This window comes from Heterocephalus glaber, unplaced genomic scaffold (assembly GCF_053883595.1).
Source record: "Heterocephalus glaber isolate CG9 unplaced genomic scaffold, H.glaber_assembly_v1.0 deba00001150, whole genome shotgun sequence".
In the NCBI taxonomy this organism is placed as follows: Eukaryota; Metazoa; Chordata; class Mammalia; order Rodentia; family Bathyergidae; genus Heterocephalus; species Heterocephalus glaber.
The window spans coordinates 234016-262006 of record NW_028258204.1 but is presented as its reverse complement, the minus strand read 5'-3'; the positions used below and the strand labels follow the sequence as shown (position 1 = coordinate 262006).

Sequence of the window (27991 nt, the reverse complement as noted above, 5' to 3'; positions counted from 1 at the left end):
GTACAGTTTTATGTTTTACTTGGAATAAACAGTTGCCAAGTTTCCCCTTTGTTTAGTGCTCCATTAACTATTCATTCCTGGGCCCTGGGCTACAGGGGCTCTCTTCACAGCCTACACAGTGCAACCGCTGATGGCTCAGCCTGTCCCACCTGGGAATTTCTCTCCAGGGCCCGCTGCTCCTGTGCACACTGGCTGCTGTCTGCCTGTTGCGCCACTGCTGCCTTGGGTCCCTGGGAGGGCCCTGGGCCTTCCCTGCATTGGGTCCTATTTAGACTCCTGGGTCTCCTCTTGGTTTTCTTCCTGGCTTTGGCCCCACATCTCCTAATGGCTTCCTGAGATGTGCGGGTGGGAGGAAGCTATTTCAAGAGCAGTGTGGACCTGGCGAGTTACTCCTTCACATTCCATCAGCTGCCAGCTTGGAGATATTTGACCTTCAGACTCTGACCCCACCATCTTCTGACTCCCAGAGATTGATAGCTTTCTGGTCTATCCTCCTTCATACCAGAAACTCTCTGAAATCTTCCACAATTTTCTTTCTATCCTTGAGGTATCATTTTACATGAGAGTTCTCAGTGGGTCTTTTCAAACTGGAGACTCATGATCATGACAATCTGGTAAATATCCTTTTATTATTTTAATATGGATCCCTGTCTATATAAGTTCTCTTTCTTAAAACTTTGTTTTGCAATTATGGACCTCCTGGGAAGATTCTCTCCTTTTTGTAGCCTTTCTTTCCTGTTTTCCATCTCTTTGTTTGAGTTCTATCTTTTGGAAGCTTGCCCTAGACCTTGCCGTTGAGTTGTTTTTGTGTGTGTGTGTGTGTGTGTGTGCGCTGTTGTTTTGGATATCTGCCACTTTAATTTCCAAGGGTACTTTTGAAATTCAGAGGGATCCTTTTAGCATTTATTTTATTGCTATTTTAAAAGCAACTGGTTTTTATTTCATGGATGTAATATCTTCTTATTTCCTGGAGATATTACTTGCAATTTATTTTAGCATTTTTTCCTTGCTCTGGGTTTTTTCTGCTTCCTCCAGATTCCTTTTTTCACTCTTGTAGTTTCCATCTCTGATCTCACATAGCCAGGGAGACTCTTGGACACTTGTACTTTGGCAGCTCTGAGTCCTGGGGAGGCTTTGCTCTGGAGGACTGAGCTGGACCCTTCTCCTGGGGTTGCTGGGTCCTTATCAATTCCACTGAGCTGGCCAGGGTCCTCAGAGAAGCATTGTCCAGAATCTTGTCTAATGACTGTAGGATTGGCTGGTATGTCTCAGGGTGAGGAAGGCTGGGACTTAACATCTTCTGGTTTTCAGCCCAGAGTCCTTGCCTGCATCAGTGGCCCTCACTCAGGAGTCCAGAGTCCCCAGGTTCCCTCCCCCTGGAGAGCAGAGCTCTGCCTCCCACCGGGATTATGGAGAAGTTGCTTTTCTACAGTGCAGTTTGGGGCCAGGGACCCCATAATCCCCAGGCTCATCTCCAGCCAGTCCCATTTCCAGCCCCATCCACTCCACTGCTTGCAGATGCCTGTTACTCCCAATCCCTGTCCCCTCTTGGGGCCCCTGCACACTCTGCTTTGCTTTCAGGCTCCGGGGCCCCTGGTTAGACTTTAGCCTTCTCAGATGTGCCCCATCTTGGCCGCTCACTAGCTGCTTGGACCAGAAGTTTTGTTGCTGCTCTTTCCTCTTCATTCTCTTTGCCTGTCAAGTTCTTTGCCCACTTCCCCCTCCTTTGCTGCCCTGTCAGCAGGCAGAAGATAAACATTGGGGGTGGGGCAGTGCTGGGAATGTGCAGGCCTTGCTTTCTTTGATCCCCATCTGGAGGGTCCTCCCATGCCAGGTCCCGGGGACTCTGCTGCTTCTCTGCCTCCCGGGCCCTGGCCTCCTGCTCCTTCTCTCTGAGCTTCTCCCCCAGCCTGGCTCGGGCAGGACTGGTTTCCCAGCTCAATGGCTTCCTGAGCCACACAGAAAGCTTGTGTGTCTCCTGCAAAGTTCTCCTTTGGTCCCTCCAGGGGACAGGGATCACAATTTGTGGACTTTCCTTGACCTGACATTCACACCTCTACAGGGCTATACTAATATGTCCTGTGACAGTAACTCAAAGTGTGACATGGTCCTCTTGAGGATGCAACTCATGAATCCCCACTCTTCCCACCCCAGAGACACATCCAGCCCTGCAGAAGGAACCAAGGATAGACAAGGAGGCCTATTTCTGGGATGGCTCAGTGGATAATCCGGGATAATTCATCTATCTCAAATCCTCTAACCCGTCACACCTTCGAAGTTTCCTTGGCCACGGGGTGCAGCACATATACAGATTCCGAGGATAGGGAAGTGGGCACTTTGGAGGGGCTGCTGCTCCTCCCACCAGTTTTCTGTCTCCCAGGGATCACTGTCCTTATTGCTGGATGTCTCTGTCTGGTTCAAGTGTTATTTTGTCAGTAATACCTGTCTGGCCCTTGCTTCTGTTTCTTGAGTGATACTGGAGATGCTTCCTGAAGAATCCAAGTAGAAGATCAAGGTGGTAATAGCTGTGATCCTAGAAGGTGACCTTGTCCATGCTTGAAGGATGGATCCAAGAGGGATGAGCCTGCAGGGAAGGGTCTGTGTTGGAAATCTAGTATGTTAGTGCGAAAGGAGGAAGAAGAGGCCCTAAACAAGGACAGGGCTGGAGAAGAGGGGAACCATGGAAATTAGAAGGTGGCTCATCCACCACCACAGAAAGTGCACACCTGGTGTAGACTCCACAGTAACAGCAGGTTTGGAACTGGTCTGACTATGAGATTTGTCTCTTCTTTCTCTGTGATGTTGGGAAGTTTATTTGGCTATTCTGAGATTAACCATGGCTTATTGAGAAAGTGGGAAGCATGATAGAAACTTCCTGCTGTTCTAAGAACCATCGCCCCACAAAGTGTGCAAATCTGTAAGTACAGCACCAGGGCCATCCCCTGGCTTGGCGGTGCTCAGTCATGAGGGTCCTCACCGCCTCCTACCCCCGCCCATCTGCTCTCGGTGCCTTCTACCTTTCCAGTCTCAGACCCCATGTCAGGCAGGACAGGTGGGTGCGTGCCTGGGCCATGCTCATTTCTGATTTCATCCCCTCCTGCCCCTTGCCTGGTGTCCCTGCTGTTGGTGTGTGGTTGCAGATTGAAGTCCAGGCAAACCAACCTGCCCTGGCCTCCACCCACACACAGGAAAGACAGCCTGGGGCAGGGCTGTGGCCATCACAGTGTCTTGCTGCTTTTGGGCTAAACTTTACCTGCCGCCTGCCCCTTGGTCCAGAGAGCCAGTGGCCTCCTCCTCTGCATCCTCCCCTGGGCACTGAGCCACTGCCATGGTCTCCCCAAATGGTTTCTCAAGCACTGCAGTGTGTGGCTCCTGCTGGCTTTGCCTGCTCTCCAATCCACACTACTCCTTCTGTTTTTCTAATTTCCCTATGCTTTATTCATGTTTATTATGCAGATACAAAAATACAGTTGCAAAGATTCAAATAGCACTGAGGTTTGCTGAAAGCACATGAACATTTCTCTTCACACAGCTGCTCCTTACATGTATCCATCCTCACAGTGGTCACCATCAGCAACAGTTTGACCATTCTCTAACTAATTTTCTATGTTTTGTTTATATATGTAAATAATATATACATACAGCTGTACATATACTGTAAATTATATTATACATTGGATATAATTCTGTGCTTTGCTTTTTGATTTCTACATCTTGGGGATTTTTTCATATCCACAGATACAGACACTCTTTTTGCCAGCTGTGTACTATTCTACCTACAGGTGCACTCCGACTGTGTTCCACCACACCTCCTTAATGGGGTTGAAAACCTTCCCAGGGAGACCGTTAGACTGAACAAATCAAACCGCAGAGCTTTGGTTCATGTGAAAGGAGAGAGGAGCCGGGTCTAGACAGAGGAACAAAGCAAGATCCACCAGACACAAACTGCAAGCTAACTTTGACCCTGCTGCCCACCCACGCCTGGTGGGCTCTCCATCACTCTGTGACCTCAAGCACTCCCTGTGCATGGTTGGTCACTCTCTGAGCCAACACATGCCACCAGCCATGCTGTGTCTAGAGTCTCCTTACCATGTGGATTAAAGGTGAGCTAACCAGTGATAGCAAACCTTTTAGAGCTTTCAGTGATAATAAACAGCCGGCTGTGGCACATGCACCATAGGTTCGCCACTGCTGAGCTCTCACTTTCTAGTGAGCAGATGTAGAGACCCTGACACCCATGTGGGAAAACACATAGCAGTGCAGTGCTGGAAAGTACATGTTTACTGCAATTCACCTAGATCTGCAATTTCCTCTCCTGTGGGCTCTGTAGTGCTGCTCGAGCTGTTTCCTCGCTTCCTGACCCACCTACATGTCGCCTACCTACCCCCTCCCCTGCCCCAGCCACATTCATGTTTTGGGGGTTACCAATGAGGAGAAAGGTCCAGTGCAGGGCATCAAGGACCAGGCAGAGGACAGCTTCTTTTCCCCCATCACCCCTCTGAGGTCCATGCTCTGTCTGTCTTCCCTGCATGTAGGTGGAGTCCAGGGCAGGTTGTTCTACCTGGACATCAGGCTGCAATCACACAGCCAAGAGCAGCAGGACAATAGATGTTTGGGCTGGAGGCGTCACTTGCCCTCCATGTCATGCAGTTCTGGGGGAGCAGCCTGGACAAGTTGGGTGCCACCTTCTTAACCCTCTTTGGACTCCAGCGAAAGCTGCATGTCACCCCCAGCTGGACTACAGAGAGGTAGGCTGGAGCACAGGCAGCCCTGGGGTTTGCTGGGCCCTGGGCATCTAGTCTGATGCTCTCTCAGGAATGATGCTTTGAGGGTACATGGGGGCCCCTTCTGCTATGGGCTCTGAGTGCTGTTCTCTGGGCAGAGAAGTCCTCTTCTAAGAGCCACTTGTAGTGCCCCCTTCATCCTTTAATTTGGGGTCTCTGAGCAGTGGGACCCCCCTCAGCATGTAACCTGCTTCTGCTTGCGCCCTGCTGGCAGACAGAGCTAGATCCTGTCCCCTACAGTCTGCTCAGGGAGACCGTCCTCCTGAACCCTCTTGGAGTTCCTTATATCGTCACTGTAGTTTGGCTTGGACTCTTGCAGGCCCCAGCACTATGTGTGTATGTGTCTGTGTGGGTGTGCCTGTGTTTATGTCTGTGTTGGTGTATATCTGTAGGCTGTGTCTCTGTGTGTGTCTGTGTGTCTGTGTGTGTGTGAGTATGCACCCATGTGTCTAGGAGGAGGCTCAACCAACTCTCCCGAAGCACTCCTTTCCCCCGCGCGTCGCCAACGTGACACCGTGACAGGTCCTGCAGGAGAGTCCACAGCAGGACTGGCTCCTTGGCAGGTGCAGTGTTATCCAGGCCTGGGGTCCCTACCCAGCCCAACCAAGGCTGCTCAGCTCCAATCACTGCCCTGACCCCTCCCTGGGCTGCTGTGGCTTTGTTTTCTTTTTGTGATTTATAAGCACCATTTTAGGCTCACAATCCCTTGTCTGTTCAGGAATGTCACATGTTATTTGGTTTTTAACTTCATGATGTGTTTTGATCCACAGAAGCGAGTGATTTTTATGAGATTTAGTCTGTCCGTTGTTTCCTGTCTGCTTCTGGGTGTCAAATCTTTCTTCCTGGGAAGGGAATCCACACCCTAAAGTTATACAAATAATACCTTTTTATCTCCTAAAGCTTTTAGGGTTTGTTTTTATCTCCTTTACATTTTAATTTTTATGATGAAAATGCACGCTAGTGTAGCAAAAGTCAACACAGAACGTGTGACTCAGCTAATGGTCTCCTCTTTCCCCTGCAGCCAGCTCTTTTCCTTTCTGCTCCTCCAAATATGATTTCAAATATACAAGGGTTGATTTTGTTTCAGATTACCAAATAGCAAGATCGTATTTTAAAACCTCTGAAACTACTTTACCTTATGACATATTTTATTGGAAGACTCTTTAAAATGTTTTTTACATGAAATTTTATTGAGATAACTGTAGCTTTACATGCAAATGCAAAAAAAAAATAATGTTGACAGATCCTGTGTAACTTTTACCTGGTTTCTTCCAACAGTAACTTCTTGCAAACTGGAGTGAAATACCACGTCTAGGACAGAGACACTGATACAACCTAGTGACCTTAGCCCCAGTTCATCAACCCCTGTGTGAGTCTCTGCACAGTTTTATCACACATATAGGCTCCTGTGTGCACCTCATTGACTCTTCACAATCACACCAATCTTTTCCTCCCCTCCCTCATCCACATCTTTGTCCACCTTCCTCCCATCCCTAGCTTCTGGTAGCTACTGACCTGCTCTCTAGTTCTATCATTTTGTCATTATGAAATGTTATATAAGTGGAACACACAGTGTAGAATACTGTACCAGGACTGGTGTTTTCATTCCACACAATTCTCTGGGAATTCATTAAGGCTATATGGGTGTCAACAGTTAATTTTTGTTTATTGCTCAGTAGTAGTCCATGCTACGGATGTACTACAGCTTGTTTAATATTTAACACTTAAAGGACATCTGGCTTGACTTTTGTAATGGGGTATTATGACTATAGCTGCTTTGAACATTAGTATACAAGCTTTTTTTTCTTGATGAACCCAAATATTATTTTTCTGGAAAAATACCTCAAAATTTAATGTCTAGGTCATATAGTGATTGCATATTTAGTTTTCTACTAAATTGACAAAACATCTTAGAGAGTTTTAAATTTTTTTTTGAGTTTTGTTATAGACCAGACATTTGTCTTCTGCTAAATTGCACTTGTTGAAATCCTAGCTGCCAGTGTGATGGTGTCAGGAGATGAAACTTCAGGAGGTCATTAGGTCATGGAGATGGGGCCCTCAGCAAAGGGACTGGTGCCCTCCCAAGAAGAGACAGGAGAGGTGATTTTCCTCCTAGCTTTGAGGGGTACATTGGGAAGAGAATCACCTATGAACCAGGACAACACAGTCCTCACACAACACATCTGCGCTCCTTGATCTTGGACCAGAACTGAGGAATAAACTTATATTTTTAAAGCCACCAGCCTCTCCTATATCTGTGACGCTGGCCAGAACTGACAAAGATAGGTTCGTAAACACCGAGCTCTCTTTCCTGTTTGGAATAGCTCTGTAACAAGTCATCATAACATGGAATATTGGAACTAATTCTACCAATTCGTGGATATTTTCATTTTTATTTTTTTTTAGTATTGCTAATGAAGTGGCAATAGACTTTCTGCTACAGAAGTTCTTAGGTATCGCTGGCTTGGCTTCCATAGGCTAGATTTTCAGAACTGATAATTTTAATAGACATTGCTTATTACTTTCCAAAAAGTTGTAGTAATTCATATTACAACTAGAAATGTATGAAAGTAGCCCACTCCCCACCTCCTTTCTGGAAATGCAAATAATCATTCTTCTTAGTTTTAGTGTAATATTTTATAACTTGTTTTTTTCCTTAAATTCTTTTATTGGTACATTTTAGGTATACAATACATTTACATTTATCAATGGGAACTTGCACTATTACATGATGCATCTTGGTTCTTATTTTTTCCCCATTCCCTGCCCTCCCTTCACCCTCTCCTCCCTTACCTATTTATAAAGACTTTGTTTCCTTTTTTTCCACTTTTCATAATTTTTCCTGTCCCTTCTTTCCTTTACCCCTCCCCTCCCACTAACCCTACCCCTTTGGACCTTTTCTTCCTATTTCAAATTATCAATTATTCATTTTAATCTTTGGTACATTTTAGGTATACAATATAATGACATTCATCATTGGAAATTTGCACCTTTACATAGTCTCTCTTGGTTCGTCTTTTTTCCCCTTCCTCTGCCCTCCCTTCAACCCCTCCATTCCTCCCTATTTACAAAGACTTTGTTTCCTTTTTTTCAGTTTCTCATATTAATTCCATTCCCTTCTTTCCTTTCCCAAACCCTCCCACTTCCCCTTACCCTTTTCCCCTTTTCTTCCTATTTCACATTACCTATTATACCTTTTAGTCTTTATTTACACTTTCAGTTTCTCGCAATAGAGAAACTATTTGGTATTTATACATGTGTGTCCTCTTTATTTCACTTAAGAGTATCTCCTCAATGTATATCCATTTAGCTATAAATGTCTCTAATTTCTCATTTTTTATGCCTCCATTTTATAAAAAAAACACATTTTCTTTATCCAGCCTCCAGTTGATGGGCATTTGGGCCACTTCCAAGTTTTAGCTATTACAAATTGTGCTGCTATGAACATGGGTGCACATATATCACTGTGGTATGATTCTTTTAATTCTTTCGGGAAGATCCCCAGCAGGGGAACAGCTGGGTCAAATGGGACTTCCACTCCTAGTTCTTTGAGGTATCTCCATATTGATTTCCACAGTGGTTGCACCAGTCTACACTCCCACCAGCAGTGGAGCAGGGTTCCTCTTTGCCCAGAGCCCTGCCAGCATTTGTTGTTGGTTGATTTCATGATAGCAGCCATTCTTTCTGGAGTGAAGTAGAATCTCAGCGTTGTTTTCATTTTCATGTCTCAAAGGACCAGTGATGTTGAACATTTTTTTCATATGTTTATTTGCCATTTTTACTTCTTTGTCTGAGAAATGTCTGTTCATTTCAGATGCCCATTTTTGGATTGGGTCTTTAAATTTGGGAGATCTGATCTTTTTAAGTTCTTTATAGATTCTAGGTAGTAGGCCTTTGTCTGAGGAACAGCAGGTGAAGATTTTTTCCCACATTGTGGGTTCTCTCTTCACACTGCTGGTGGTTTCTCTTGCTGTGCAGAAGCTTTTTAATAAGAATAGATCCCACTTGTTGATTGTGCTAGTTTATGGACAACTGAGGTTTTGTTCATAAAAATCTTTTCCTACCCCAATGTCTTCAGGAGATCTATCTAACCTCTGTTCCAGCCGATTCAATGTTTCTATCTTAATATTTAGATCTTTAATCCATTTTGATTTTAGTTTAGTCCATGGTGAAAGATATAGGTCTAGTTCTAATCTTTGGAAAGTTAAAACCCAGTTTTTCCAGCACCATTTATTAAAGAGGCTATCTTTCCTCCAGTGAGGGTGCTTGACTCCTTTATTGAAGATGAGATGGCTGAGTGTGTCTGGTGTTGTTTCTGCATCTTCTAATCTCTTCCACTGGTCCTCAAGTCTGTTCCTTTGTCAGTACCAAACTGCTTTTATCACAGTAGCTTTGTAGCAGAGTTGCAGGTTGGGGATTGTGATACCCCTGCCATGCCTCTGTTACTTAGAGTTGCTTTTGCTATTCTGGGTCTCTTCTTGTTCCAAATGAATTTTTGGATTGTTTTCTAAAGGTCTTTGAAGTATGCTTCTGGGATTTCAATTGTGATTGCATTGAATCTATATAGCAGTTTTGGAAGTATGGCCATTTTCACTATGTTGATTCTTCCTGCCCAGGAGCAAGGGATGTCTTTCCACTTTCTCATATGATCTTCAATCTCCCTTTTCAGAGTGCCATAGTTTTCAAGGAAAAGGTCTTTGATTTCTTTTGTTAGGTTGATTCCTAGGTATTTCAGTTTTTCAGATGCTATTGTGAGAGGAATTGTTTGCCCTACTTCTGTCTCAGTGAGTCTTTTGTTCATGTAGACGAAAGCTATTGGTTTTTGTGTGTTGACCTTGCATCCAGCTACTCTACTGAATTTGGTTATTAAGTCTAGAAGACTTTTGGTGGAGTTCTTGGGGTCTTCTATATAGAGTGTCATGTCATCTGCAAATAATGACAATTTGACTTCTTGGTTTCCTATCTTTATTCCTTTTATTTCTCTTGTCTAATTGCTGTGGCTAATGTTTCCAAAACTATATTGAACAAGAGTGGTGATAGTGGACATCCTTGTCTTGTTCCTGATTTTAGTGTGAAGGATTTCAGTTTTTGACTATTTAGTATGATATTGGGTGTTGGTTTTTCATAGATGGCTTTTATCAGATTGAGGTAGAGACCATCTATGCCAATTTTTTGTAAGGTTTTTATCATAAATGCAAGTTGGATTTTGTCAAATTCTTTTTCTGCGTCTATGGGGATAATCATATGGTTTTTTTCCTTGGCTCTATTGATGTAATAGTGTATTACATTGATTGATTTGCATATGTTGAACCATCCGTGCATCCCTGGGATGAATCCCTCTTGGTCGGGGTGTATGATCTTCTTGATGATCTTCTGCATTCTGTTTGCCAGCATCTTAGGAAGGATTTTTGCATGTATGTTCATTAGTGAGATTGGCCTATAGTTCTCTTTTTTGGTTGGATCTTTCTCTGCTTTGGGAATCAAGGTGATGTTTGCTTCCAGAAATAAATTTAGGAGTATTGCTTCCCTTTCAGTTTCATTGAAGAGTTTAAACAGTAGTGGCAGTAGTTCCTCTCTAAATGTCTTGTAGAATTCAGCAGTGAAGCCATCAGGACCCAGGCTTTTCTTACATGCTAAGTTTTTAATTACATTTTCAATTTCATTGATTGATATTGGGTTGTTTAGAATTTTTAGGTCTTCTTCGTTCAACTTTGGTAATTCATATGTATCTAGGAATCTGTCCATGTCTTCTGTGTTTTCCATCTTATTGGCATATAGTTTCTTGAAGTAGGTACTGATGATCCTCTGGATTTCTACTGGGTCTGTTGTAATTTCACCCTTTTCATTCCTAATTGCATGGATTTGGGCCTTTTCTTTCCTTTTTCTGATAAGATTGGCTAAGCGTTCGTCAGTTTTGATTATTCTTTTGAAGAACCAACTCTTGGCTTCATTGATTTTTTTTTATCATTCTCTTAGTGACCATTGCATTGATTTCTCCTCTGATCTTTATAATTTCCTCCCTTGTATGAGCTTTGGGGTTGTCCTGCTCTTCTTTTTCTAGAAGCTTGAGGTTCAGCATCAGGTTGTTTAATTGGGCTCGTTCTGTTTTCCTAATATGCATATTCACTGCTATAAATTTTGCTTGTAAGACTGCTTTCCTTGTGTCCCATAGATTCTGATATGTTGTATTGTCATTGTCATTTAATTGAAGGAACTGTCTGATTTCTTCTTTAATTTCCTCGGTGACCTATTCGTTATTCAGAAGTGTGTTGTTCAATTTCCCTGTGTTCATGAATTTTTTGAGTTTCTTTTGCTATGGATCTCCAATTTCATTGCAGTATGGTCTAATAATATACAGGGGATAACTTCAGTTCCTTTGCACTTACTTAAACATGTTCTATGAGTGAGTATGTGATGTATTTTGGAGAATGATGTGTGTGCAGCTGAAAAGAATGTGTATTCTAATTTTGTGGGGTGGAACACTGTAAACATCTGTTAAGTTCATTTGTTCAAGAGTTCAATTGAGTTCTAGTATTTCGTTACTTATTTTTTGTCAGGTTGATCTATTTGTGACAGTGGGGTATTGAGGTCCCCCACTACAATTGTTTTAGTGCATATATGACTTTCAGTGTCCGTTAGTATTTGTTTTGTATAGTTGGGTGCACTAGTGTTTGGTGCATAGATATTTATGATTGTCATCTCTTCCTGTTGGATTCTTCCCTTTACAAGGATGTAGTGTCCTCTGTCTCTCTTAATCAGTGTTGGTTTGAAATCTACTTGATCTGCAAAGAGGATAGCTACTCCTGCTTTTTTTTCACATTCCTGTCACATGGATTATTGTTTTCCACCTTTTAACTTTCAGTCTATGAGTTTCATTTTGAATTAAGTATGTTTCTTATATGCACCATATTGTTGGATTTTGCTCTTGACCTATTCTGCCAGTCTATTCCTTTCAATTGGTGAATTGAGACCATTAATATTAATGGTTATAAGTGATACATCTTGACTTATCATTGTTATGACTTTTTCTTTTTGTTGAATTCTCCCCTCTTTCATTTAATTTCTTGTTGCAGCCAATGCGTTAATTCTGCTGTGCTTCCTGGAGTTGTGATCCTCATTGTCTTTTCCTAGGATATTGTCTAAAATTTTTTGGAGTGCTGGTTTCGTATTCATGAATTTCCTAAGGTGCTCTCTGTCATGAAAGTATCTTATTTCTCCATCAATTTTGAAAGATAGTTTTGCAGGGTACATCGATCTGGGTTGGAGGCTGTTTTCCTTTAGGGCTTGAAATATATTACTCCAAGCTCTTCTTGCCTTGAAGGTTTGCATTGGGAAGTCTGCTGTGATTCTCTTTTTTTCGGTACCAGGTATCAAACTCTGGACCTTGTGCTTGCATGGTAGGCGCCAGAACCACTGAGCTAATTCCTTGGCCCATCTGCTGTGATTCTTATGGGCTTTCCTTTGTATGTGATTTGTTTCTTTTCTCTAACAGTTTGTAGGACTTTATTCTGTTGGGTTTCTGAAATCTTAACAATTATATGCCTATGTGCAGATTTTTTTTTTGATCAAGGCTATTTGGAGTCCTATATTCCTCACTTATCTGTATGTCAAGTTCTTTTCCCCTGCTTGGGAAGTTTTCTGCCATTACTTCTGTGAACAGGTTTTTTATGTCATCTGCACTCTCTCCTGTTTCTTCTTTGACTCCAATCAGTCTTATGTTATTCTTTGTATTGTCTAGCAGCTGATGGATTGATTTATTGTGGTCTTTTACAATTTTAAAGCAATTTTTCTTTTTCCTGGTCATTAATTGCAATCTTATCTTCTATATCTGAAATTCTGTCCTCACATTGGCTCCTTCTGCTGTGTAGACTTTCAATGGAGTTTTTCATCTCCTGGAAATCTGTTTGCATTTGTTTTATGGATTCCATTTGTTTCCTATGTTGGCATTCCATCATGTTTCTGAGCTCCTCTCTAGATCTATTAATCATGTCTTGTGCTATGAGCACAATGTCTGGTGTTATCTGAGAAATTATTTCTGATTTGATTTTTTCCAGATCCTCTTTTGTTGCCAGTTCAGGGAGTCCAGGCAGTTGAGTATCATAGTGTTCCATCTCATTTCCCTTTGGGGTTGCTGTAGGTGATCTGGAAGTCTGGTTTTGAGACTTGTTTACGTGTCTTCTCATTTTCACCCTTGGAGGAGGTGCTGCTCACCTCCTCTGAGCTGCGAGTGGTGAGATGGTGGCTCAGAAGCCCTTTTCTCTGGGACAGGCAATGTTTTATAACTCTTAAGCTACAAATTTAATTCCTTTGAAACATAGTATATAAGAGGGGATTAACTTCCTCTTCCCCCTAAATTGTTCTAGTTAGCCCTTACTGCATGACAGCTACCCCAAGCCTTAATTTACTCCCATGCCAAATATTTATTTTTATTTGTACCATTGCATTTTGTGGCCCTATGGATTAGGAATTGAGACAGAACTTGGCAGCGATGACTTGGTTTTGTCTGGACACTGGGCAGGGGTGACCCAGACAGCTGGAGAATAGTCAAGGGCAGGATGGCTGTCCATACTGCATGGCCTGCTTGGGGTAAGCAAGCTTCTCCCCTGGCTGCTCAGGTGAGGGGAAGAGGAGGGACCTGCTGTCCCTGTAAAAAAGTAGGACCAGAACATGCAGTGGCATTCCCACTATATGCTATCACTTAGAGAGACCCCACCATGGTACTCCAGCTTCTTAGCTCACCCACTGTGACCATAACTTCTGCTGCAGCTAAGTAGGCCTCTGTTCACAAGCTGACAGATGTCCCCAAGTGTTACTCCAGTGCCTGCTCCACCCTCGGCAGCCTTCTTCCCCTTCCACACAAAGGGCCTGGGCCTGAGAGCACCCTTGGCCCAGGACTCTATCCTAGCACACTGGGGAGGGCATCAGGAGGGGTGCGGAGGAGAAGTCATGGAGATGAAGCTTGGGCTCCTGTGCACATGGAGTCCAGGGTGGCATTGGTGACCATTGTTTCTTTTCTGCAAAGAGCTGGTAACTGGAGTGCTACTTTGGTTTTGATTTTCCACAAGAAGGAAAAGGGCAAGGACACTTTGTTTGCTCATAGAGCTCCTTCCCACATCCAAGAGCCCAGGGGGATTGGTGGAAAGATTGATGTGTGACATTTATGTCTGGGGTGTGGAAACTCATTGTTTATTTCTATAAATCCATTCTGCTGCCTATTGTCTCAATAGACAAGTGTTGGTTCCGGGAAGTTAAACTGTAAGATGACTTCAGGCAAAATCCTCTGCCTCTAAGGAGGAGCCTTACAACAGGATGTAATAGAATTTGTGTGTGCAAGTTTTCTTGAAAGACAGAAAGAAGATGAGGTACTATTTCTAGGTGGTTTGAGATCATGTTATAATAGAAAGTAAATTTCAGCCATGCTTCTCTGAAAATTCAGCACAGTAAGTCAAGTCACTATGTGCTGGACCTGCCTGTGCTCACTTTAAGGGGACAACTGAGTGGATGCTGCTTAACCAGAAATAAGGAAAGATGTCCAAGTCTGCTGCCTGTTGAGGCAGAGTATGGAATGGGGAGGCCTTGTGCTTTTGTGCACACTGGGCACTGAGCAAGGACACAGTTGTCACTGGTTTCAATTTGTATCTCTCTAGGTGGGCTAGAGATGATGACCACTACTGAGGTAGATTGGCAGTCATCAGTGGGGAACTGGACAACTTCAAAGACAGCCATACTTACCAAGTTATTATCATGTGGAGATGCAGGTTAAAGAAGATGGCTCTGCCAACCTTTTCAGACTCGCTATGAAATGTCAATGCAGCTAATATTATAGACAGCTAAGTTAGGAAAATATTATAGGCAATCAGACAGGGCTAGACCCTTGAAGGGGTCAGTGCAGAAGATAAGAACACATTACAACTGTGGATGGAGGTGCATTTATTGAAGGCCAGTCCTCAAGATAAAGATGGAATGACTAGGCCTACGTATCTCCCTGAGGGATAAACAATATACTATAATCAGTATTACCTGGTCCAATAAAGTCTAGAGAGACATTAGTTACCCAGTGGGGGACCAGGACCTTCTGACTCATCCTTTCCAAAAAAGGTCCTTGTTCTTTCCATGCACACTTGCTATGTGACCTGCTTCCACATTGGCTCAATATTAACTAAGTGGCTATACTTGTAATCCTATTGTTTGATCAAAGTTTTGCTCAACATTGTACTCACCTTGTGATTTTATACCCACCTTGTGGTTTTGCTCTATAAAACTTCCTCTGTAGAATGGGGTCCAAGCCAACCTACTTGGGCCCCCTCCTGTCTCTCAGGAGCTAAATCTCCCGGCCCACTCAATAAATATCTCCCACTCTTAACCTCCACTGTTCCTTAGAATTCATTCTTCAATTCTGGGGAACTCAAACTCGGTGTATGTCATCATCTAGCAGATTGGGAGTTACTTCCCTTACACTAGGAGGCCCTATATCACTAGGACATATTGATGTGGTGGAGTTAAGCAGAGCACAAGCTTTTATTCCCCTTGGCTGTGGCTAGAGCCAGGCAGCAGGGCACCCGTCGGGCCCATGGGCATCACACTTACCAGGTGTGGCTGCTTCCATGCAGGATTTATTACTATAGGGTGTTGGGGAGACGATGGGAAGTGGGAACACCTGCCCTGTTAAACCTACAGCCCCACACCAGTCCCATCCCCTCTGTTGTGGCCCCTGCCACTACCTTCTTCATCCCTCTCTCCTCAGGACAGTCACACCTGCAGATCCCTCTGTCTACAGTGCTTTTCCTCATATTTGACCCAGCTCATGTCTCTCTGCATGTAGTGCTAGGTCACCGCTGAAAAGTCCAAGCATACTACAAACCTGTATGCTTTGCTTGGTGCATCTACCCTGCTGTCTCCTGCCTCTAGGTCTCAGGTAATCCTGGGCAGTTTCCCTGACTCCTGCATCCATGGACATTGGCCTGTGATGCTGAGTCATCATTCCTAGGGCCAGGTTGAGGTTTGGCTGGTTATGGTTGCAGGTGCCTGCTGTGGGCATCTCTAACATGAGACGCTGCACTTTGTTCCCCTTTCAGAACATGGCCTGCATGCCTATGAATGTTGATGACTTCATAGCTCCTGAGGTCTGTGCTCTTTTTGTTGCTTTGGGAATGAGGGCTGGCTGGGCAGATTCCTAACGCTGTGCATCATTGCAACCTGGGGTCTTAAAGCAGCCGGCATTTGTTCTTCCAAGTCCTGGAGGGTGAAAGTCTACAATACTGGTTTCACAGGACCATGTTCCCTCTGTGACTCCAGGGAGGCATCTCTCTCCTAGCTTCTGGTGTCGCTGACTGTCCTTGACATACCATTGCTGTGCAGTGACCTACTGTGCTCCCTGTGTGTCCACCTTTGTCCCCTCTCTGTTTCTTATGAGGACACCAGCCTTATTGGATAAGTGCCCACTCCACTGCAGCCTGACCTCATCCTAGAATTACACCTACAACAGCCATGTTGGTAGATAAGATTGCATCCTGAGGTCCCAGGAAGAATGTGGATTTCTGGGACCATCTGACCCAGGACACCTAATAAATCACCCTTTCTGGCTTCCTTTAGCAGTTACCTGGGTGATGTCTTTTGCATGACTCTGCTGCACAGATGGATCCATTTGGTACTCCCCACCCTGTACCTCATAATCTATGGTAGAAACTTAATAGGTTCTTACAGAGAGGGTGAGCACCCCACACAGGGACCAAGACCTGCACCAGCTGTCCAGAGGAAAGGGCTGAGGTCTAGATGCCCTAAAAGTCAAGAAACTCTTATTTCTTCCACACGAGCTTCGAGCCACAGTTGCATCTATGCAGATGCATGGCCCCTGAGCCTAGGGGTGGCCCTGAGATCTTTAGGACCACCATGGAGCATCTCCATCATGGGCCTGCACTGTTCCTCTGGTCCTTCCTGAATCACAAGGTTTGAACAGCATCTCATCTGCATGAGTAGATCCTTGGGTGTGGATGTGTGACCTTGGGCAGAACACATGGGTCAGAGAAGGGTGATTGGCCTCAGACAGGCTCCGATAACACTTTGGGTCAGATGTGTCCTGGGGCAAATGTCAGTCTCCATGTCAGGCAGATAAGGAGACATTAGTGAGCCTGAGAGACAATAGGGATGAATCCAAAATAGCACGCATTGCCAGTGAAGTAAAGAATCAAAGAGTTCAATGTACCATACACTTATAATTACTTAGGTCTCAGACCTAAGGTGACTCCACAGACCACAGTTACGTCTTAAGGTTATACATTGTTCCCAGTCCTGATTCCTGACCACCTGGCCCTCTAACTCCAGAGCAAGGCACACAGCATTCCTGGCTGCCACAGCCTCCCAGTGATATCAGGAAGGGAAATGTTCTTTAAAAATGCCCCTGCCTTGGGCTGGAACCTGGTTTAAATTAAGAATTAATCTTTGTAAGTTTCTGACATAATTAAAGCCCTTGAAAAAACACTGGCCATCTAAAAAGACAGTAAGATACTTTATAATTCCAAAGTAACTTCTAAGTAAAATTATTCATAATTACCCCAGTTCTCTGAACTCTAGTAGCAGCTCTTCCTTACATAAAAAGATACAGTGGACCTTTGACTCAGTTCTTCCTGAGGGCTGGAACAAGTTGATCAATTGAAGGCTCAGGCTCCTCTACACCTTCAAAGTCTCTCTTCTGTACACAGGCAGATCTCAGTGTCCTTAAAGAGACATTGGCCCAGGATTTCTCAGTTAACCCCACACAGGAAAGGATGCTATAATGTTCCTTCCAGAACTCTTTAAGGGTTAAATCTGTATCTGAGATCTTCTGGAAGCACAAGTGGCCAGCATTTGAGTTGTAACTCAAGACTTTGTTTGTAAGTTAAAGCTTAAATTCTGGTTGTAACTCAAGTTGTTCGTGTGCCAGGCCAGTTGTAACTCAAGGGTCCATTATATCCAAATTTACCCTCTGTACAAATGCCTTTGTGGCACTCTATATCTACAAGAAATTCTACCTAGACTTCTGCATGCCCTATGACACTTGCCTGGATTCTTTCTGCAAGAGCACAAAGACTCAAGGACCACGAAGAAAGGGGTCACGTTTCCTGGTGACACCCAACCCTTAACAGACACCTGTACCATGCTGTGCCATTGTCGGAGGGTGGGCAGGGTGACTGGTGTCCAGGAATTGGAGAGAATCAACACTAAGAACTGAAGGACTGCAGGGTGGTCTGAGGAGTCAGGTCTCAGAGTCCCATTGTTACCTGATTAGGAGGTTCTCGAGTCTCCTTCTGGATGTGGTTTCTAGGTTCTTTCTATCCTGAGCAAAGAACTGGTCAAGACAAGCACAAATGGTAGCAAAGTTTTATTAAAGATAGGAAAAGGAACAGGTTCTGGGGAGTGAGTTTGGGCCACGTAAAAGTAGGAAATGAAGCACACCCCGCAACAGGAGGGTGGGCTACCATGCAAGAGAGAATGCAGTGGCACAAACTGAATGTGAACTGTCCTTTTTGTATCACCCACTCCTCAGGCTGATGTCAAGTCTAGGCCATACCATTAAACCTGCTTGGGCTCTCATGAGAAGTCCATGTGCAGGACTTTGGAAACTGTTCTGCACATGTGTTCCAGAATCTTGACATGCCTCCTTTCCCAGCCAGTTTTAGCCATGCCCTACCTTCCTGTCTCACCATTGGATGGCAAGCACTGTAAATCTGTAGCAGGCACCCAGATAGGTAGAAGGACTAAGCTTGCTAATTGAAACCCCAGGTATTCTTTTTTTTAAAGACAGCTTTTAAAGATATAATTCACACACCATATAATTCACCCCTTTAAAGGACACAGCTCAGTAGGTTTTGGCAGATTCACAGAGTTCTGTGTGGCCATTAGCTTGGTCAATTTTAGAATCTCTTCATCACCCCAAGAAAGACCCTATACCTCTCAGCTATAATTCTCCCAGCCCCTCAGTTGTAGGAGACCACTAAACCACCCCATGTTTCTGTAGATTGGCCTATTCTGGACATTTTGTGTAAGTGAAACCATAAAATATACAGGCTTTGGGGACTTCTTTTACTTATCACAGTGTTTTCAACGTTCACCCTTGATGTAGTATGAACTAGGACTTTGTTCCTTTCTACGGATGAATAACATTCTATGGTATGGATGGACCACATGTGATTTATTCATTCATCTTTTGAGGTACATTTGCTCTGTTTCTGTCTTTTCAGTATTGTGCATAATACTGTTGCTGACACTCATGCACAAGTTTTGTGGACATGTGTTTTTTATTTCCCTTGGTTATATACCTGGCGTGGAATTGCTGGGCCATATGTTGACTCTGTTCACCTTTTGAGGAATGACCAGGCTGTTTTCCAGAGCAGCTACACCATCTGACCTTCCTGCCAGCAGTGCTTAGGGTTCTACTATGGCCAACACTGACTATCTGATCTTCCAATGATAGCTGTCCTAGCGGACAGGAACTGATATCTCATTATGGTTTTAACTTGCATTTTTCTGATGGCTAATGACTCTGACATCTTTTCATGTGCTTATTGTACATTTGTGTATCTTCTTTGGAGAAAAAAGATTTAGATCTTTTGCCTATTTTTAATTTGGTTATTTGTATTTTTATTATTATAGTAATTCTTTATATAGTCTAGATATTAGTTCCTTTATAAGATATATGATTTGGAAATATTTACTCTCATTCTGTGGTTTTATTTTTCATTTTTTGACACTGTTCTTTGAAGCACAGAAATTTCTAAGTTTAATGAATATTTCATTTGTTGCTTGTGCTTTGGTGTCCTAGTTATGAGTCTTTTGAGAAACCCAAGTTCATGACAATTTATGTGTGTGTTTTCCTCCAAGAACTCAATGGTTTTAACTTTTTCATTTAGGCTTCCATGGTTTTTGATTTATAAACCACAGAGATTTTACATCAGTGAGATATTTGGAAGGAATGATCTTCATGTCATTTGATCAATGACAAATTTATAATTTTTATGGATGTATTGATTGCAAAATCTCATTTCTATGTGCTCCTTTATCTACTCTTCCATGATAATAATAATAATAGCAATAAAACCATAAAAGCCCTTGAGACAACATGTTAAATGATGGACTGAGTTTAGCAGACAAATACTGGGGACATCACATGAGTCTCATGTAGTCTACATTTTCTTGAGACCAAAGTCCCATCTTAGGGTTGAGATCAAAGAAACCTACCAGAGTTCTGACCTACCACATCAAAAAATATGACTGCAAAAATGCTAGGCAGGAGATATATTTCCTTTATAACTTAGGGAATCTTAGAGGCAAAGCAGGCCTGAGCAAAATCTTATCTGAGGAGTTTGGAGTAGGGGAGGGTCCTAGAAGCATCTAATGCAGCTGAATTAGGGAGGGGAAATAGTGGCCAGAGGGTGACATCCAGGAAGGGTGGGATGGAATGCGTCCCCTGTCCAAACTCCCCATGCACTTGAGAGAAGTAGGAATCAACAGTGTGTCTTGGGACTGACCACTTGCATTATTTTGGAGACCCAGGGAAAAGTGAAAACTCTCATCCAAAAAGCAGAAAAAGACCCACTACAGGAACAGAAATTCCATTCTTCCATGCTCTCTCTTCCTTCTCCTCTTCTTTCTCCACCTTCTCCTCTTCCTTTCACTGTTTTCCATTTGTTCTCCAATGTCTTCCTCCTCATGGCACAGAGATTCTCAGGATAAACCCAGAGCCTCCCAATTTGGGACCCCTCCCCAGTCACTGGAACAACACACTGTGCCCTGGACTGCTGTCCAGTCCACAGTGGATGAGAAACCCAGGGCACTGTAGTCTTGAAGTTCTGGGGTTAGTGGCAGGCTTGTGCTCTCAAGGTCACCTACTGGGATGCCATGGTGCTGCCAGTCCCACCTGGAATGCACAGGACACCCATACCTGACCCCAACTATGCCCAGTACCCTGTCACAAGGCAAGGGGAAGGAGAGGAGGGATGGGATAGGACTCCATGTGAGTTGAGGCTCTGAGTCCCATGCACCCCCCAGTGTCCCTGACTTCACTTTTGGAACACAGGATGAAAAGCTATGAAAATTTTGAAGATGACAATCTGCAGTCACAGAGCATGACCCCCAAGTGTGGGTCCTTCTGCCTTGGCTGCCCACTGTGAGGCCAGTGCTAGTGGCCTGAGGGATTTTTTGAGAGGGAGTGATTAACTTAGTCACTTTCCCTTTGCTTGGACAAAATACTAGACATCAAAAATTTAAATGAGAAGAGGTTTAATTTGACTTGTGGTTTCACAAAGTCAGTCCACGATCAGGTGAGTCTAAGCCAGTAACAGTATAGCCGAGGGCTGTGATGGAACAAAGCTACTTAGTTCTTGGCAGATGAATAGCAGAGGAAAGGAACAGAGCCAGAAAGGAATGGGTGAGGGACTAGATACAGACCCCAAGATCACATGCCCACAACCCACCCAGACATACCCAGGAGCATGCTTTACTAATCTACTGAGCTTCTCTTAATCCAATGAAGTTGAGGGTTCAAGATGAACTGCCACAGAGATGAAGTGCCACCTACTAAGGAGAGGCACCCCCCCCACCCATGGTCACTACCAGATCCTCCCAACCTCACCATCTCAGGCCCCACGGATTTCCTTATCAAGGGTCATCCAAGGGACAGGAAGGAAGTGACTTGCCCCACTGGGTGGGACATGGCCCCCAGCACCCTGCTCTCCAATGAGGGTCAGGAGGAAGGGGAAGGAGAAAGAAAAAGGGGGAAAAAAGTCCCTGGATTCCCCACAAAGGTGTATTTACTTGAAAAAGCAGAGCCTTAAGGTACAAGAGACTTTGCCGCTGTGACTTGGCCCTATCACATTCACAGATCTCCAGAAGAACTGCAAGGCTCTGCTTTAAGTCAAGTTCACTACTATGCAGCCCTTAGCTCCATGATGGAGAGAGCTGTGTGTCTTTCCTAGTCAATCTTCTAATAGGATTCTGGGATGAGAGTGCTCATCTCCCTTGCACCTCAGGTGAAAAGGTCTGCACTCCAGGGAACAGATTCCTGGGGACACAGCACAGGCATTTATGTGTCACTACTGTCCTTCCAACATGCTGCACACAGCCTTACAGATCTGGGTCCTTCAATCTCTTGGTCATCTTTCCTGATCTCTCATTAATAAAGCTGCTAACTGACAACTGCAGACATGCAGCCTCACTGGGTGGGTATTTCCAGATCCTGAATGTCACATGCAGCCCATGTTCATGGAAATTTAAATCACTGGAAATGGCTGTGAGAAAATGTTAATGACTGACTCACAGCAGCTATGAATAACATTCAAAGACAGCTCATTAACTGCACTGTGTCAAACTCTACAGGAATAAAGGTACGTGGGGACAGTCTTCCAGATGGGTAAGGAAGGAGGAGAGGGCTTCTGAAGCCTGGGGTAGGGAGGAGAAGGGCTCCCTCATTTGGGGTAATAATGTACAGGGAACTTTGACTTTCACCACCTTTTGCTAGCTGCTACTGTTTACTTCTGATTCACACATGTACACACTCACATTCAAACACATAGTCATGCACATGCGCTCAGATATGTAATCACACAATTATACACACTCACCGACATTACACACAGTTGCACACACCCACCACTCAAAATACTTCTTCCTTATACCTTCAGAGGGTCAATTTTCACTTCTTCTCCTTTCTTCTATTTTGAGCCAGGCTGGATAATAAGGGGACCCCTCCCAGGTGACACAAGGACACACTATCCATCATGGTGAGACGTGTTTTGTATCTCTCCTCACTTGTTTATCAGTACTTCAAGTACATGCAGAGTGAAGAGCATGGTGCAATGGGGCACCTCCTCCCAGATGCAAGGATTATTTACATTTGGCTATATTCACCCACACATCTCACTGGCTACTTATTTATTTTTGTTGAACTGTTTGAGAGCTGTGTGCATCAAGCCCCTTCATCTCTAAATGCCTCAGCTTGCATTTTCTTAAAATATTTTCCCATTATAACTGCCACAACATGAGCACACCTAAAAAATAGCATCACAATATTGTTTCATATCCATCCCATTGCAAATTTCCCTAATGGGTAATTCGCAATTTTCCAAGGGGGTCTTTAGTGTCTTTGAATCCAGGATGTGCTATGTTACATTGAATCTTATGCCTCTTCAGTCTCTTGGTCTAGGTCTCTCCTCCTTCAAAGTCTCACTGGTTTCCTTTTCTGTGACACTGACCTTTTAAAAAGCATACAGGCCAGCTCTTGTACTATATGATGGATGTGGGATCGAAATGCTGGGGCGGGGGTCCTTACCCTCTGGGTCCAAGGCCGCCACTTACTTCTGCAATAGCTTCCAGACCCCTTGGGGTGATAGTTCCCATGCAACCAAGGTTTTGTTCATAAAGGTTTTTCCTATGCCAATGTCTTCAAGTGTTCTACCTACCCTATCTCCTAGCAGATTGAGTGTTTCTCTTTTAATATTTAGATCTTTGATCTGTTTTGATTTTCATTTAGTGCATGGTGAGAGATATGGGTCTAGTTTTAATTTTGGGTATACAGAAAGCCAGTTTTTCCAGCACCATTTATTAAAGAGGCTATCTTTCTTCCAGGGAAGGTGTTTGGCTTCTTTGTCAAAGATAAGGTCTGTCCTTTAATGATCAGATGGACCTACAGTTCTAGAACTTTCTAGAATGGCTGCTGTGATCTCACTTGTTCCCTGACAAGGACACACCCAGAAATAAGTCAGTGCCAGAGTTGTGCCAGGCAGGGAAGTCTCACTCTCTGTGGAGATAAGGGCCCCCGTGATGGCCTGCCCAGGACACCTGGAGTTGGGCAAAGCAAGCTAAGGCAGGCTGGGTTTCCTGTGGGTCAGTGTGCACCAGCCACATGGCTCTTAGCAAGAGGCTGGAGCAGCAGAAGGCTACCAGGAGGACCAGAGGAAGCCTTGCTGAACCAGCATCCTGTGGCAACTCTGCAGGAACAGAACTGGACTTTTCAGGGCACCTAGAACCAGCTGAACACAAGGGATTGACTCAAACTGAACAAGCTCTTCAGATATTGATAATCATCATGATCATGATCATCCTCCTCCTCATGGCAATGGTGATGGTAATGATAGTAGCACTCATTTTGGAGCTCCATTGTGCCAGGACCAGACCAAGCACTTTGTGTGGATTTACCCTATCAGTTCTCTTGACAGCTCCATCAAGCTGGTCCTACTTTATCCTCATTGTAGAGATGAAGAAACATCCCACGAGAAAGGGAGCTAGTCACCCAGGTCACACGGTGTGTAGGGGGGAACTGTCATTGAGACCTATGGGGTCTTGTCAGGCCCCGAGCTTCCCACCAGGCCTCCTGCTTCTCATTCATTGCTGCCATCGCCACCCAGTTGCTCAGGCCAGGTTCACTGGGTGTCATCCTCTATTTAATTCTCAGACACCCTGAGTCAGATTCATCAGCGAATCCTGTAAGCTCTGCCTGAGAATGGACCCTGAGCACATCACTTGCTATCATCTCCAGCTGCCCCTACACCAGTCACAATGAGCTAGGCTGGTCTTGTCACAGACAACGCCACACTCCTTGGGGCTTACAATGACAAGGTCATTCCTTCTTGTGCTATGTGTGCACTGCGGGTCAGAGGTCTGTCTCTTCAAGCAGCCCTGGCACAAAGACCCACTCTGGCTATGCCCTGTCACCAGGTCAGGGGAAAGAGCGCTCCCAGAGTTCTCCATGCCTCCTGTCCTCTTGGCCAATGTTGGTTACAAGGTCACCCCTAACTTTAACAGCAGTGGGAAGTGCAATCCTCACAGATGCAGGTAGCCTCCCTGGGGACACAGGTGAGCAACATGAGCCACTGCCACACCCACCATAGATCCATCTCCATTCTCTCTCCCACAGCACTTTAACAGCTCAGGCTGGTATCCCTGTGTCCTCTTGCCCTGTAACCCCTTCTCCAGTGAGCACCAGAATGATCTTCTAAAACATAAATCTGAGCCCTTCACTCTTAGCCGTAACACCTAAAATGTCCTCCATCTGGTTAACAATAAAAGTGAAAATCCTCACCCAAGCCTACAAGGCTCCAGAACAAGGCAGCCAAATCTGGCCCTTAGCCTATCTTTGTCAAGACAGTTTTATTGGAACTAGGCCTTACTTATTCATTTACATATTTATTAGCATGTTGCTTTCATGCTACAATGGCAGAGCTGAGTAGATACAACAGCAGCAAGACAGAAGCATCTGCCAGCTGGCCCTTTTCAGAGACAATGCCAACTCTTGCTCCTCCTGTTTCTCTTCTTCACCCACATCCGTGGATCCTCTTCCTCGGCTTTCTAGCACAGCTCATTTCTTCCTCCCTTCCCACTTTGTTCTCCAGCAACACTTCAGGGCCTCCCTGATCCCCACCATAGCACCTGGCCTGGGCACTAACCCATCTGCAGGGGCCCTCCACTCACAGTGACATGGCAGCCTATGGTCATGTGTCTCCAGGATTTCCCCACACTAAGGCTCATGAATCCAGAATTTGGGACCAACAGACTCCAGGTGGTCTCAAAACCTTGAAAAATCTTCTAAAACCTTTGCCTTCCAGTGTCTTCTTCCAAGCTGACTAGTGACCTCTTGGGGAGGACATTTTCATTTTTTTTTAATCTCAGCTCCAAAGAGACCACGGGAGTTTTCAAAATTATTTCATGCTTGAGGATTTTTAATTTTTGTGTTTGAGGCTCAAGGACAATAGCGGCATTGTGATGCTGTGTGTGTGTGTGTGTGTGGGTATGTGTGTGTAGAAGGCTGCCAACATCTTTGGGTTGGCCCCGGGAGGCAGACTTTGAACATCTCTGCTGCCCTGAGAAGAACAATCTTCTATAGCTTTGAAGCCGACCAAATGGGATTTCTGAGAAGGAAGTTACAGTAAATTGAGAAATATCATCAGAGCATGGAGAACGGTGGGCTCGGAGGCCCGTGCTGGGTGAATCTGAGACAGGGGCCTGTCTGACTGGTATATCCACGAGGTGGCACAAACATGGTGGCCAGTGGACCAGGGTTCAGAGACCACCATTCAGGAAGGGTGAGCAGTGAGCACCTGTTCTCAGGTAGACAGTTCAGGTGGGTAGAGATGGCACAACCGACCCAGTAAGACCCCTCACCTCTTTCTGAACAGAGGTAGTTGCAATTCAGCAGGCACAGAGTAAACACAAATGACAGGTGGTGGGTGAGAGGGGAGGGTGGCCCAGGGCCCTGGCCACCTGATCAGGCTCGTCCCTGCCCTCTCTGCCTTCCTGCCAATAGGACCTGCTGTCCAGCTGCTTCCCAGACATGGCCCCCACCACCCCACCCTTGGTGCAACTGCTCTGGGCCCTTCCAGAAGTCTCCAGAGTCTTCTGTCCTGGGCCACCCTAAATGCCCTCCTCTGTCCCTACACAGGAGCCACAGCTCAGTGTGGCATCCAGGCCACCTGCACCCTGGGCTCGGGGTCTCCTCCCTCCTGCATGTGCCCGCTCTGTGTCCAGCTGGTGGGCATTGGCTATTCCTCAAGGAACCTAGCTTGGTCCACTCCTCTTGGACCAGGCTCTCCGCATCTCCCTGGGCCTCCTCCTTTGGCAGGGGACAGGTCTGTGCTCCCTGGCTAACTCCAACTCACCTCCTTCCGGCCCTGCCTAGGCTCCTTGCAGGCATCTGTACCCCCACCTGAGCATACCCAGAGCTGCAGCAATGGAAACTCCTTCCTCCAGGAGCCTCGGTGGGACCAATGTGCACCTTCTTCCTCTTCATCCTTCTCTACCCTGGGGTTCCAGCACCATGTTCAACCAAGAGGATAGGTTGGTGTTTATCAAACGAATAAATGTTCTGAGAACAAGACCAGTCCTCTAATTTACACTAAGCTGTAAATAACAAATAAGATTTCCTGGGTGGTCCTTTGAGAAAGACCTGGCATCCCTGAGGTAGGATGAAGGTGGTGGAAAGGGTAAGAAATTTACACCTGGGAAGACTCAGACCATGGCTCTGGGACAGGCTGGACTGCTGCAGGTACTGATGGGAGTTACTGACTGGGGTCAGGGGTGGGGATAGGATCATCTCCCTGAGCCCTGTGCAGGGGACTGGATGTCTGGTGGCCAAGAGGAGCACACAGGAGTAGCACATCTTTGGGAAAGGGCTGAACTAGAGAGAAGGGGAGGGTCCATGCCAGCCTGAGGGATGGGGTGGGCTAGGCCTTAGAAGAGGCAGGGGCGAATGCCCATGCCCTGGCTGCCACCCCTGAAAAGTTTCCCTAGCCGTGGCTCTGATGACAGGCAGGCACTGGCAGGTTGCCGGGCTCCTGCTCCCAGCACAGCAGACTGTGCTGCCAAGCACTATGCCTGCTGGGGTCGGCACAGAAGAAAGGCCCAGCAGGCCCTGGAAGCCCTCAAAGGCTGCCGCTTCTATCTGGCGGCTGCACACAACACATCAGTCCTTGAAGTTCTATTAAACTGTGGAGCCGACTGTGCAGAGGGAAGAAAGGACCTGTCATGAATGTCCCAGAGGGGCAAAAGGGCAGGGAAGGAAGGAGTCAGATGAGCAGGAGGGATTGTAGTGTCCAGGTGAGGGTGGGGTGAAGCAGGAAAGGGCTGGGGCACTGAGATATGGCAACTTCCTGTCTCAGCACAGCCCCCAGCTCTGCCACTGTGGTGGGGAAAGTGAGTCTAGGAGTAGAGGGTCCTTCAGGAGCCAGGGCAGTAGAAGGGACAGAAGCATCACAGCATGGAGGGGTAGCTTCCCCTTTCCTGTGGACAGTCACATCTTCCTGTGCATATGGGCAGACTCTGGTGGGCCATGGCACAGCTGTGTAGGAGAGGTTAATGGTTACTGTAGAGGGCAGTGAGGCCCTCCCTTCCTGTCGGTCCTTCCTCACCACAGTGGCATTCTGTAACAGCAGCCTGGTGTCTTCCCAGGCCTACCTGCTCACACAGGTGTCAACTTGGCATCAGGTAAGTGACTCTCAAATCATTCTCAGTGGCCCTCTTTCCAGTCTCTCCCTGATCTTCTTACTTCTCACTCCCTCTCTCAAGAGTGCCCCCTGCTGTCCCCGCTTCTGCCAGCCAGCTCTACCCTGAGCTCTTCCTCAAGTGGTCATATAGCTCAGGCCCCCAGCACCTCACTTTATTCCACTCTAGGAACACATTATGTGCTTTCATGACTTTTGTTGGTGCTTTGTGCAAGCTGTTCCATCTGCCTTGCTGGAATAGTA

At 45.3% G+C, this 27991-nt stretch overlaps 1 long non-coding RNA gene across 1 annotated transcript; it reads left to right on the top strand.

The window, feature by feature from the left end:
• The first annotated feature begins 508 nt into the window (after nucleotides 1–508).
• Nucleotides 509–26625, top strand: LOC147828263 (uncharacterized). The gene is made up of 4 exons (XR_015451056.1): nucleotides 509–614; nucleotides 4536–4748; nucleotides 6063–6153; nucleotides 25636–26625. It is a non-coding gene; the product is annotated as an uncharacterized LOC147828263 (long non-coding RNA).
• The last annotated feature ends 1366 nt before the right edge of the window (nucleotides 26626–27991 follow it).